This window comes from Papaver somniferum, chromosome 6, assembly GCF_003573695.1.
Source record: "Papaver somniferum cultivar HN1 chromosome 6, ASM357369v1, whole genome shotgun sequence".
Taxonomy (NCBI): Eukaryota; Viridiplantae; Streptophyta; class Magnoliopsida; order Ranunculales; family Papaveraceae; genus Papaver; species Papaver somniferum.
Genome location: NC_039363.1, coordinates 73,406,181 through 73,418,125, shown reverse-complemented (window position 1 = coordinate 73,418,125; position 11,945 = coordinate 73,406,181). Strand labels below are relative to the sequence as shown.

General features: G+C 41.0%; 1 pseudogene; it reads left to right on the top strand.

Annotated features, from left to right (window-relative positions):
- The first annotated feature begins 11,437 nt into the window (after positions 1-11,437).
- LOC113292055 lies at positions 11,438-11,537 on the top strand (annotated as a pseudogene).
- The last annotated feature ends 408 nt before the right edge of the window (positions 11,538-11,945 follow it).

Below are 11,945 nucleotides of genomic sequence, written 5' to 3'. Positions count from 1 at the left end.
CATAAAAAACTCATAAATCCGACTAATTTGCAAAATTGGGGTTTCGCGCCCCACACAGTACACTAGACCCCGTTGGTCGAAAAACTATGCTTAGCCAAACTAGGAGATTAAATCTTACACATCACACAGGAAGTGTGGCCACGCTCTAGCTTGTCATCCCCACTTCTCATCGACCAATCAGGTCGCTTTAAATCCTCCACACTCACAGAGAAGTGTAGCCACGTCCATGCTTGGCCGACCCTCTCACATTAGCCAATCAGGTTGCTTCAAACTCGCCACGGCGTTGAAAAGGAGGAAACCACGCCAGATGGTCGCAAAACCAATTGGCTTCCCAAAACCCGCGCCAAACACGCATGCCAGACGCACATGCCAATCGGCATGCCAAGCATGCAAGCAGCATGCCAAGCCCGCCAAACACGCATGTCAGACGCACATGCCAATCGACATGCCACACATGCCAAGCAGCATGCCAAACCCTCCAAACACGCATGTCAGACGCACATGCCAATCGGCATGCCTAACTTGCCAAAAACGCGCATGCCAGGCGCACATACCAAACGGCATGCCATATACGCTAATTAGGGTTTTGGCATGCTAAAACCTAATTTAGATAAAGTTGTCAGGTGCCGACATAAGGTAGCCATAATCAACGGCTATCCTTCCTCTTGAGATGCAATCTCAGGCATCCAAGTTCACCACCGAGCCGACAGACTTGTGGCAACTTTCAGGCGACCAGCCGCCTAAAATTAATGGCCATGGCTACGCCAAGCGCCACTTGCACCACCGTGCCACTGGCATGCACGAGCCATGCTAGCCATGCCGCATTGCTACTGGCGTGTACCAAAAACGCCACTGCGCCATCTTCAGGCGCCAACACAAGGTAGCCAGAATCAACGGCTACCCTTATTTTATAAGATGCGATCTCATCCATCGAAGTTCACCACCAAGACAGCGAGCTTGTGGCAAGAAGGAGGATGAAGAATAGACAGCGGATGAGTTCACTTTCTGTATGCCATATTCCGAAAGCAAGCTAACACCGGGTGCTACCCGCTCGTCAACCAATCTTTTTTTTGACCCTACACTTGAATATATGCACTTTAGAGATGGAATCGTCGGCTTCTTAAGTCGAACCAGTAGTGAACCCGGATGCTAAGTTTAAGGCGACCAGCCAAGACGAGCCTAATAGCATCACATGTTATTTACCTGCGACAAGCCTCTCAATTTCAACTTGCCACACGTAGCAAAGTGCTACATGTTTTCCATGAAAACACTCGAGACATCAAAACATGTCACAAATTGGGGGATACTCATCAGGGTATTGGTCTGGCGGTTTACAGCATGCGGCGTGCAATACGCCCGTTTCAAGAAAGTGTCATAAAGCGGGGCGGTTAGTAATGGCAAGAAGTAATGGTGAAACGTATCCTTCATTATGGAAACATCAATTCCATGCGTTATCCGTTACTCCCTTCTTCCACTACTCAATCGTTTCCACTTCCTATGAGACCAGGGTACGTTTTGTTGCGACTTGTATAAATAGGTCTCACCTATTTCCACCAGACAACAAGTTTTTGGTCAGGAGAACAATACAACATTCAGAAATCACCTGGTAGCTTTTCATTCAGCTAGGCAGTCCAATTTTCTGATACAAGTCACACAATACCCACACTTCCAGAACGACGATTCTGGTCTCGACACTTTCTTCGCTTCCCTCCCTAAGACCAACCCTTCTCCTTCACTTTGTGACCGAAGCAAGTCTGGAGCGGCCATTTCTTGGTTTAGGCTAGATTTGTACAGATTGATCTCTTGAATCAAAAGTACTCCCGTGCAGTACATTTTTTAGGGTTTAGACTCGTTTCTCATTCACACACACGAATTTACCAAAATCAGCAGAATTTGTTTTCACCCACAAACAATTGGCGACCACAGTAGGAGATTAATCTCTCGGTTACAATATCAACTTCCAACTCCAAATTTCATTCTTCAACCCGGATATCAAGATAGTAGAAGCAAACGACGCAGGGTTCAACGACTCAGTTGTCAGTTATTACATGATGAGGAATGACTGGGGACTTCTCACAGTCACAACGGCGTCGCCCACAAAACTCAGACTTACGCCCGGAAGATCCATTTTGTTGGGAGACCCTAAAAGCGAGTAAGTATTGTTAGACAAAGTATATAATCTGCTACTTCAAGTTTTCACGTTGATAATAGGAACCGATAGCCATGTTATCCCCAAAATTTCATCCCATACTTTCTACCGTCATACAACATTCATGGTTCCATGACTCTCCTAGAATATTTGTGCTACTAGCAGTCATGATCAAAACGCCATTATTCTAAAATTCATTCCAAAGAATAATCCAAAACCCTCATAGGTAACAATTATCTATCAATCCAAAAATCCAAAAAATAAAAATAAAAATCAAACCATAAACTAGGCATTTCGTTTACCTTTCAAAAAAAAAAACCTAAGCAAAATGAAGTCCAGAAGACGGAAGATATTCAAGGAAAATCATTCAGCAATGGCTTACTCTTCTTATAGAAAGCCTCCTTCGCGTTTTGGAGAGCCGCCTGTTTCAGCTTCAACTCCTGAGACAACTTCTCGACTTCTGCCTCATGTTGATTAATCAATCCATACCTTTCCCATATCTAGGTATACATCGCCTCATACTTAAATGGTACGCTGAAACCTCCAATCAGTATGTGACCTTCATGATGAGTCAAAAACGGTTGGTCAAACGTGGCGCCTTCAATTGGTTTCGCGACCAGCAGGGGTTTCTTGGAGACAATCACACCTGCATCCATGTGAGCGTTTCCTATCATCATGGACACAACAACATCTTCACGACGATCAATCTCCATCTTTAGATTACTAGCGGGTGCGATTTCCATGATTGGAGACACACTTATATCTTCATTTCCGTGAATATCCATCTCAGAATTATTTTTAGAATCAGCCTCCTCCTGTAAACATCACCAATTGAATATTTGTGCGGTATAAATAAATATTCCAAGAGGAAAATGTGTGGGAGACTCACCGACTCATCTGTGAGCCCACTGGGATTGGAAGAGGACTCGCTGCCCCGCTCTGAAGAACTTCCCCCATCACCTTCAGACTCTGAGTTTTCTTCTTCTTCATCTTCCTCTTCACTGCTGAGAGGCTCAGTATCGCCGGACTTTTCTTCAGAAGGCATCTTCTTTTGGCCACTTGCAAGTCTGATAAAGGCGTTTATCTTGTTGAGACCCTGAATCAAAAGGGAAGAGATGATCAGTGTCAACAATTCAGAATATTTATGCAAGACGACCAAATCAGGAAGAAAATCATACATACTCGCATATTGGAAGAACTAAAAGTCACAAGAGCCGTCGAATCCGACTGAAGACCACCCGCACGGTTTTAGACCTTCGCTCCTTTTTCTGGGGACTGTCCACATCCGAGCTGGGAGATTTCCGCTTAGCCGTAGGAAACTCCCTCAACAATGGATGTTCCGCTAAAACCGCAGAGGAAGGCTTTCCATGGGGATCTTTCATCACGTCATTCACAAACCCATGGAGGGCGAGAAACTCACCCTGCCAGAACACGTTGTATTTGGAGGTCGTCGATGAACATCGTTCTGAGAGAAGGAAAGGGAGATTTTTACCCGGTGCAAGAACACTGACATCAAGAGCAGATGAAAACAATTCTTTCGGAGCCGCCGATTGACGAAGAAATGGGACTCCTTGGTCAAAACCCATATGCCGAGCAGCCCTGTCAATATTATAAGGAACCGCCTCATAAGATCCCCTAAAGAAAGATGGCACATATCCAGGTGTATAGCTTCACATGAATATGATTTCTCCAACGCTCATATTCTCTCCAGCAGAAAGCAAAGTCATATTTGGGGCAGCTGCGAAAGTGTTCGGCTAAACTATGGATGCATGGATGATGTGATTTGTAGATACTGGTAAAAGTGGTTCGATTCTCAGACTTGTGAAGGATATTAATTAGACTTAAATTCTAATATTAAAATAGAAAACTTACTAAAAATTATAGCAAACTCAATCAAAGTTGATATCAATATTAAAAGAACACTAAGGCTAAGATTCCACTATTTTCCAAATTCAAAGTGATTTAATCCAATATTTATATTCATGCAATTTTTTCGTTCAATTTGATTCTAAACTATTGCAACAAGTAGATTCTCAAAATAACAAGTGTAAATCCGAAGCATAGAACATCAAAAACCTAGGTCCAAGCATGCTCTATCAAAAGAAATAACAATTGCTTAGCAAGAATCATTCAAACAATTTTCACTCAAGGCAAAACAATCATAAAAATAATTGTGATAAATAAATAAATAAGAATATACCACTTTTTGTTGGAAAAATAGCTTCCTCTATCGCCTCAGCAATGGGGTTTATCTCCTCATATTAATCACTTGCTCAAAATACATGTTTGTTGCTCAAAATTTGATTAAAAGAGTGAAAGGTGTAAAGTAGTTGATTTCCAACAGCGTAAAAGTGTTACATATCTCTGGTACAAAGAGGAACAATGATTAACTGCTGTATATAAACGTTACTGCTCTTCTGCTGTTTAACAACGACACTGTTTTGCGACTGTTTTTCGTGCGTCAATGTTCTTCGCGTTCTTGGGCTGTGCAGCAGCAGCAGCAGAAACAGAGTTTGATAAAACTCTGATTTCTTCTTCTCTGGCTCTCCTCAGGTCCCCAAACTCTCGACACCCCTTCTATATGACCCAAACCATCTATTTATATCAAAAATACCGATTAAATCTCTCCCAAATCTTCCAAAATCTCTTCCCTTCTCTTCACGACAAAGTTGCGGCAATTTCTTGTTTTAGAATTTATACATGTTTCTGAGCTTTCCTTTTTATTCTAAACTCTTCCTTAGATAGATACAAATCTTTGAGAAGGTTCATAGCACTTTAATCTCTCTAAAATTCCCTAAAACAGGTCACACACGTGACTTTCCATATATTTCTGTTGTGATAAAAATCCGTCGATTGAGCCCAGTCTAATCGATTTCAACACCCATATCAGATTCCTAGACCCATAAGGAGTCTATCCTATGAAAATCAGAGGTTTAATCGACCTCAAACTCCTCCAATTCAAGAACTCTAATCTGTTCTTCACTGCCACACATTTTCCCGCCAAAACTGATAATTCAAATGTTGAAGATGGTTGCCCCCTATCCAGAGTAGGGGTGCGATTAGCAGCTACCTGGAAATGGATGCCCCTTAGTAATTAGGTTACCCCTTATCCAAAGTGAGGGTCTGAATAGCAAATGTCCTCCCATGAACGCAAAAAACACTTTTCGAGCCAATTTCCAAAATGTTATTTTAGCAAAAAACCTACAAAAATAAAAACCAAATAAGTACAAAATGAGCTAACAATATAGAATCGAGACAATCAGACACAAAAATGTGTCTATCAAATACCCCCAAACCTATTATTTGCTAGTCCTCGAGCAAAAATAAAATAGAAATAAAATCCTAACTCACTGTCGCAGGCATCGTCGATTGCATTTAGCGTATGCAATAAGCCTTTAAACCCCTAGGTGTCCCTAGTGGCGGAGTGTTGTCTCCGGAGGGCTTACCAGAGGTATACCCACAAAACCTTTATACTCCAGACCCTAGCTATCTACACAGAACCTTGGAAGGCACTAAAGAATCTCCTTGGTTGGCATACTTATTGACTACAGGAGGAAGTACCCTGATGCGAAATTCCAATTGTTGTACACGAGTTTGCACTCAAGCATACTAAAATTCATATGAAGTGACAGAGCTCTACTCAGATAGTCGCACTATGGACATCAATATCCGGAGTCAAAACTAATCACATGGATAGATCAAGAAGATGGATATAGAAAAACATAGATGGTTTTGATGTTTACTAGGTGAACGGTGTTTCTCATATCTGTCTGAAGGCCTCCGCCAAAATGAACCTATCCTAATGGACTGAGATACTAGTCTGACTAATATCAACACACTGGCATATACAAGGGAACCAGTGATTGATAATCCTAACTCTAGGTCAACACACTGGCATATACAAGGGTTCCAGTGGTCGACTTTATTGAATTTATTCCAGTTGGTCTGATGGTCTGGTCTCTTTTTTTTTTTTTTTTTTTTTTTTTATCTCAATCACTCTAATTCACCCTAGCATTGGTAACAACTTGAATCGTGAGCCCCACCTAATCACTTAGAGAAACATAGTTTAAAAACAAAACAAAATAAAAACAGAAGTGAAAAGGACTCAACGAGATATGGTGAAACTATCATGTTATTTCTAACACCTGAGCTCTGTGCTTTTATGAATAGACTCTTTAGATGTTGCCATCTAGTCAGATTGGTTCCTCAACTCCTACAACCAAAATGCTTCCATCCACTTAGATTGGTTAGTGCCATCCTTAATAGGGATAAATTTCTAGGCTCTGGAGTTTATTTATTGCAACGAAAAGGTAACAAAAAGTTCTACCCCACCCCCAAACTTAAATCTAACATTGTCCTCAATGTTTCTAATCAAAGAACAGTACCAAAAATATAAGTAACATGAGGAAATAGTAAAGAGAGAAGTCGGAAAGATAGTACCTGGGTGAAGTGTAACCAAAAACCTACAAAAATATTATACAACATACAAAATCGCCTCGATGGTCAATCAAGGTAAACAGGGTCCTCCAGAGGGACCTCCTCAACATCACCTGTAGGAAAAGGCTCTAAAAAGGGCTTCAATCGCTGACCGTTAACCTTCGAAGAACTACTACCATCTGGTGTCTCAATCTCAACACGCCATGAGGAAAAACAGTACGGACCACAAAAGGACCGGTCCACCGAGAGCGCAACTTCCCGGGGAATAGATGCAAACGAGTGTCATACAGAAGAACTTTTTGACCTGGAGAAAATGACTTTCGTAAAATATTCCTATCATGCACAAGTTTCATTTTGTTCTTATACTCCTTAGCACTATCGTATGCATCTCTACGAATCTCGTCCAACTCATTGAGCTGGAGCTTTCTTTGAGCTCCTGCCTTGTCAAGTGAAAAGTTTAAGTTCTTAATAGCCCAATAGGCTCGATGCTCTAACTCAACAGGCAGGTGACATGCCTTGCCAAACACTAAACGATAAGGTGACATTCCAATGGGTGTCTTAAACGCAGTACGGTAAGCCCATAAGGCATCAGTAAGCCTCGACGACCAGTCTTTCCTATTTGGATTAACTGTTTTCTCTAGAATACGTTTAATTTCCCTATTGGAAACCTCTACCTGACCACTAGTCTGAGGGTGATATGGGGTTGCTACTTTATGGGTAATACCGTATTGTTTCATTAAAAGAGCAAACGGTCTATTACAAAAGTGTGAACCTCCATCACTAATTATAGCTCGCGGCGTACCAAAACGTGTAAGTATATTCTCTTTCAAAAACTGGACTACGACCCTGTGGTCATTCGTTTTACACGGAACCGCCTCAACCCACTTAGACACATAGTCTACAGCGACAAGTATGTAAAGATAACCAAACGAAATAGGAAATGGACCCATAAAATCAATGCCCCACACATCAAAGACCTCAATCACTAAAATAGGGTTCAAAGGCATCATATTTCTACGGGAAATGGTTCCTAACTTCTGGCAACGCTCACAAGAAACACAATGACTATGGGAATCTTTAAACAACGAAGGCCAGTAAAATCCACACTGCAAAATCTTAGCAGCAGTCTTCTTAGCACTAAAATGACCCCCACATGCATGTTCATGACAAAAGGAGATAATACTAGACTGGTCACTCTCAGATACACATCTCCTAATAATCTGGTCCGGACAATACTTAAACAGATAAGGATCGTCCCAAAAGAAATGCTTAACCTCGGCTAAAAACCTAGAACGATCTTGCTTACCCCAATGTTGAGGGGTTCGACCAGTAACAAGATAATTCACTATATTTGCATACCAAGGTGATTGGGAAACAGAGAACAATTGTTCATCAGGAAAATCCCTTATAGGAAGGGAATCACTAGGGGAACTAACAACTAGCCTAGACAAGTGGTCTGCTACTACATTTCTGCACCCTTTTGTCTCTAATGTCTGGAAAATTCTGTAACAAAGGATCCATCTAATCAATCTAGGTTTGGTATCCTTCTTAGATAAAAGGTATTTCAAAGCAGCATGATCATAGATTATGATCTTAGAACCTAATAGGTAGGACTAAACTTATCCAAGGCAAACACGATGGCTAAATTCCTTCTCGGTAGTTGTATAGTTCATTTGGGCATCATTCAGAGTTTTGCTAGCATAATAAATCACATGAGTAATTTGTTTTCTCGCTCCTAACAACGCCTATAGCATAATCTGAAGATCACACACACATAATTCAAAGGGTAGGTTCCAGTTAGGTGCCTGGACTATCGGGGCAGTAGTGAGTAAAGTTTTAAGCTTCTCAAAAGCCTCTAAACAAGCATCATCAAAGACAAACTTAACATCTTTTGCAAGCAAATTGCAAAGAGGTCTAGAAATCAAGCTAAAATCCTTAATGAATCGACGGTAAAAACCTGCATGCCCTAGGAATGACCTAATATCTTTTACGGTTTTTGGGACCTGTAAAGTCTTAATAAGGTCAACTTTGGCTTTGTCTACCTCTATACCCTTTGAAGAGACGATGTGCCCTAACACAATTCCTGATTTAACCATGAAATGGCATTTTTCCCAATTAAGCACTAAATTTTTTTCCTTACACCTAGTCAACACTAATGTCAAATGATGCAAGCACTCATCGAAAGATGAACCAAACACTGAAAAATCATCCATAAAGACCTCTAAAACCGTTCTACCATATCAGAAAATATGCTCATCATACAACGCTGAAAAGTTGCAGGGGCATTACATAGCCCGAAAGGCATGCGTCTATACGCAAAGGTACCAAAGGGACAGGTAAAAGTGGTTTTCTCTTGGTCTTCTGGGGCAATAACGATCTGATTATAACCGGAGTAGCCATCTAAGAAGCAATAGTGACTATGTCCAGCTAATCGCTCTAGCATTTGGTCGATAAAAGGAAGGGGAAAGTGATCCTTCCTTGTGACCTTGTTCAATTTCCTATAGTCAATACACACACGCCATCCCGTGGTCACTCGGGTTGGGATTAATTCATTATTATCATTCTGGACTACAGTGATACCTGATTTCTTGGGGACAACCTGAACAGGGCTGACCCACTTACTGTCTGAAATTGGGTAAATAATACCCGCATCTAACAACTTAAGCACCTCTTTTCGAACTACCTCTTTCATGTTAGGGTTCAGTCGACGTTGCATCTCCCTAGAAGGTTTGGAGTCTTCCTCTAAATGAATCTGATGCATACACACAGTAGGACTTATACCCTTAATGTCTGCTATAGTCCACCCTAAAGCTTCCTTATTGTCTTGAAGTACATTTACTAGCCTACTTTCCTGATCACTATCCAAATTGGAAGCTACAATCACAGGTAAAGTCTCAGATGGGCCTAAAAACACATACTTTAGAGTATCGGGTAGTGGTTTAAGGTCCAACTTTGGGGGCTCTTCTAAAGAAGGAATTAGGGTAGTCTCAGAAACTGGTAACGGTTCGAACCTAGCTTTCCATCTATCAGTGTCTAACACAGGGGTAGAATCTAATAGAGCATTCACCTGTTCAATAGTGCTATCGTCGTCAAAATCTAAACCAAAATGGGATAGACAACTTTCTAATGGGTCTTCAGACAAATGTTTGGTAATGACTCCTGAACTAAGGCTTCTATCATGTTCACCTCTTCAACACATGTGTCATCTAGCTCATGAGGTTGCTTACTGACATTAAAAATGTTCATCTCCATAGTCATATTACCAAAAGATAAACTCATCACACCATTTCGACAGTTAATGATCGCATTAGACGTAGCTAAAAATGGGCGACCTAAAATCACAGGTATCTGGTTCTCTGGGTCAGGGACAGGTTGGGTATCTAGGACCACGAAATCCACTGGATAAATAAACTTGTCGACCTCAATAAGAACATCCTCGATAACACCTCGAGGGATTTTAACAGACCTATCAGCTAACTGCAGTGTCATCTGAGTAGGTTTCATTTCACCAAGTCCTAGCTGTAAGTATACATGGAATGGCAGTAAGTTCACACTGGCTCCTAAGTCAAGTAAAGCTTTTTCTACCCGGAAGTTACCTATTGTGCAAGCAATGGTAGAAGAACCTGGGTCTTTGTACTTTGGATTTGTGGTGTTCTGAATGATTGAACTTACATGACTAGCTAAAAAGGCTTTCTTATGGACGCTAAGTTTTCGCTTTCGCGTACACATATCCTTAAGGAACTTGGCATAAGCAGGAATTTTCCTAATTGCATCTAATAAAGGAAGGTTTAGGGTAACTTGCTTAAAAACCTCCACTATGTCATTAAAGTTCGATTCCTTCTTTGTTGGTACTAATAGCTGAGGAAATGGGGCTCTAGGCATAAAATCATACCTTTCAGGAACCGAATTCACATCATCAGAAACTTTATCAGTCTCTTCAGCTACTGGTCCTGAGAGGTGAGGTCCTGAGGGGTGAACTACAATATGTTCACTATCGGGCATGGTTACCTTATTGTCTACAACTCTACCACTTCTAAGGGTTCTAACAACATTTAATTGATTCGATGGTTTTGCACCTAATTCATGAACTCCTCTAGGGTTGGGCTGTGTTTGACTAGGAAACTTACCTTTTTCTCTCAAAGAATCACTTATCAGACCAACCTGGGTTTTTAACTCGGAAATAGCCTGACTATTTTCTTGTCCTATCCTGTTACTAGCTTGTAGACTATGTTCTACGGATAACTGAAATTTTGTAGTTTGCTGAGTTAACAAGGCGAGAGATTCCTCTAAACTTAGGATTTTCTTATCTGACTGATTCTGAAACTGAGCTAGTCCTGAAGGATTCTTAGTATATCCAAAACCTGGGGAGCATTAGAATTACTAAACTGACCTTGACTTTGGCCCTTAGACCACGAAAGGTTCGGATGGTTTCTCCAACCAGGATTATAGGTTTCTGAATATGGGTCAATCTTTTGACGGTTATCAAATCTAGTGTTCTTATAAAGAGCATTGGCTTGATCTTCAATATTCTGGCCTTCCCAAAAAGGCTTCACTCTACCACTAGTCTGGCCCAATTTTAAAGCTTCTACCCTTTTTGATATAGCAGCAATTTTGGCATCTGATTCATAGCCTCCTTCTACCCTATTAACGTTTCCTCTACTTAAAAGAATTGTTTTCTGGGGTGCCCTACTAATTTCCGATTGCTGGGTTTTTTCGGCGATTTCATTAAAAAATTCCATTGCCACATCAACAGTTTGGTTTTCAAATCCACCAGTGCATAGAGACTCAACCATGGTCGTTGTGGAATAATCTAAACCCTCATAAAGGATTTGAACTAGCCTAACCTTTTCTAAACCATGATGAGGACACTGGGATAATAAATCATTGAACCTTTCCAAATACTTATATAAAGATTCTCCCTCTTGTTGTGAAAATATGCATATTTACGTCCTAATAGACGATGTTTTGTGCCTAGGGAAAAACTTATTGAAAAAGGCAGATGTAAGTTGTTCATATGTCTCAATTGATTCGGAGTCCAAACTATATAGCCACGACTTGGCCTTATCTTTCGAGGAAAATGGGAATAACCTAAGTTTCAAAGCATCATCATCTAAGCCTCTAATTCTTAGAGTACTACAAATTTCCTCAAAATCCCTAACATGGTAATAAGGGTTTTCATTTTCTTTCCCTAAAAAGATTGGGAGCATCTGTAAGGTCCCAGGTTTCAGTTCATAGGGTGCCTCCGTTTCAGCTAACTTAATACACGAAGGACGAGTAGTCCTAGTTGGATTCAACAAAGCTTTCAAAGTTGCCATTTCTGGCGCTATCGGAGCAACAAGGATTCCCTCCTCAGTCAAAG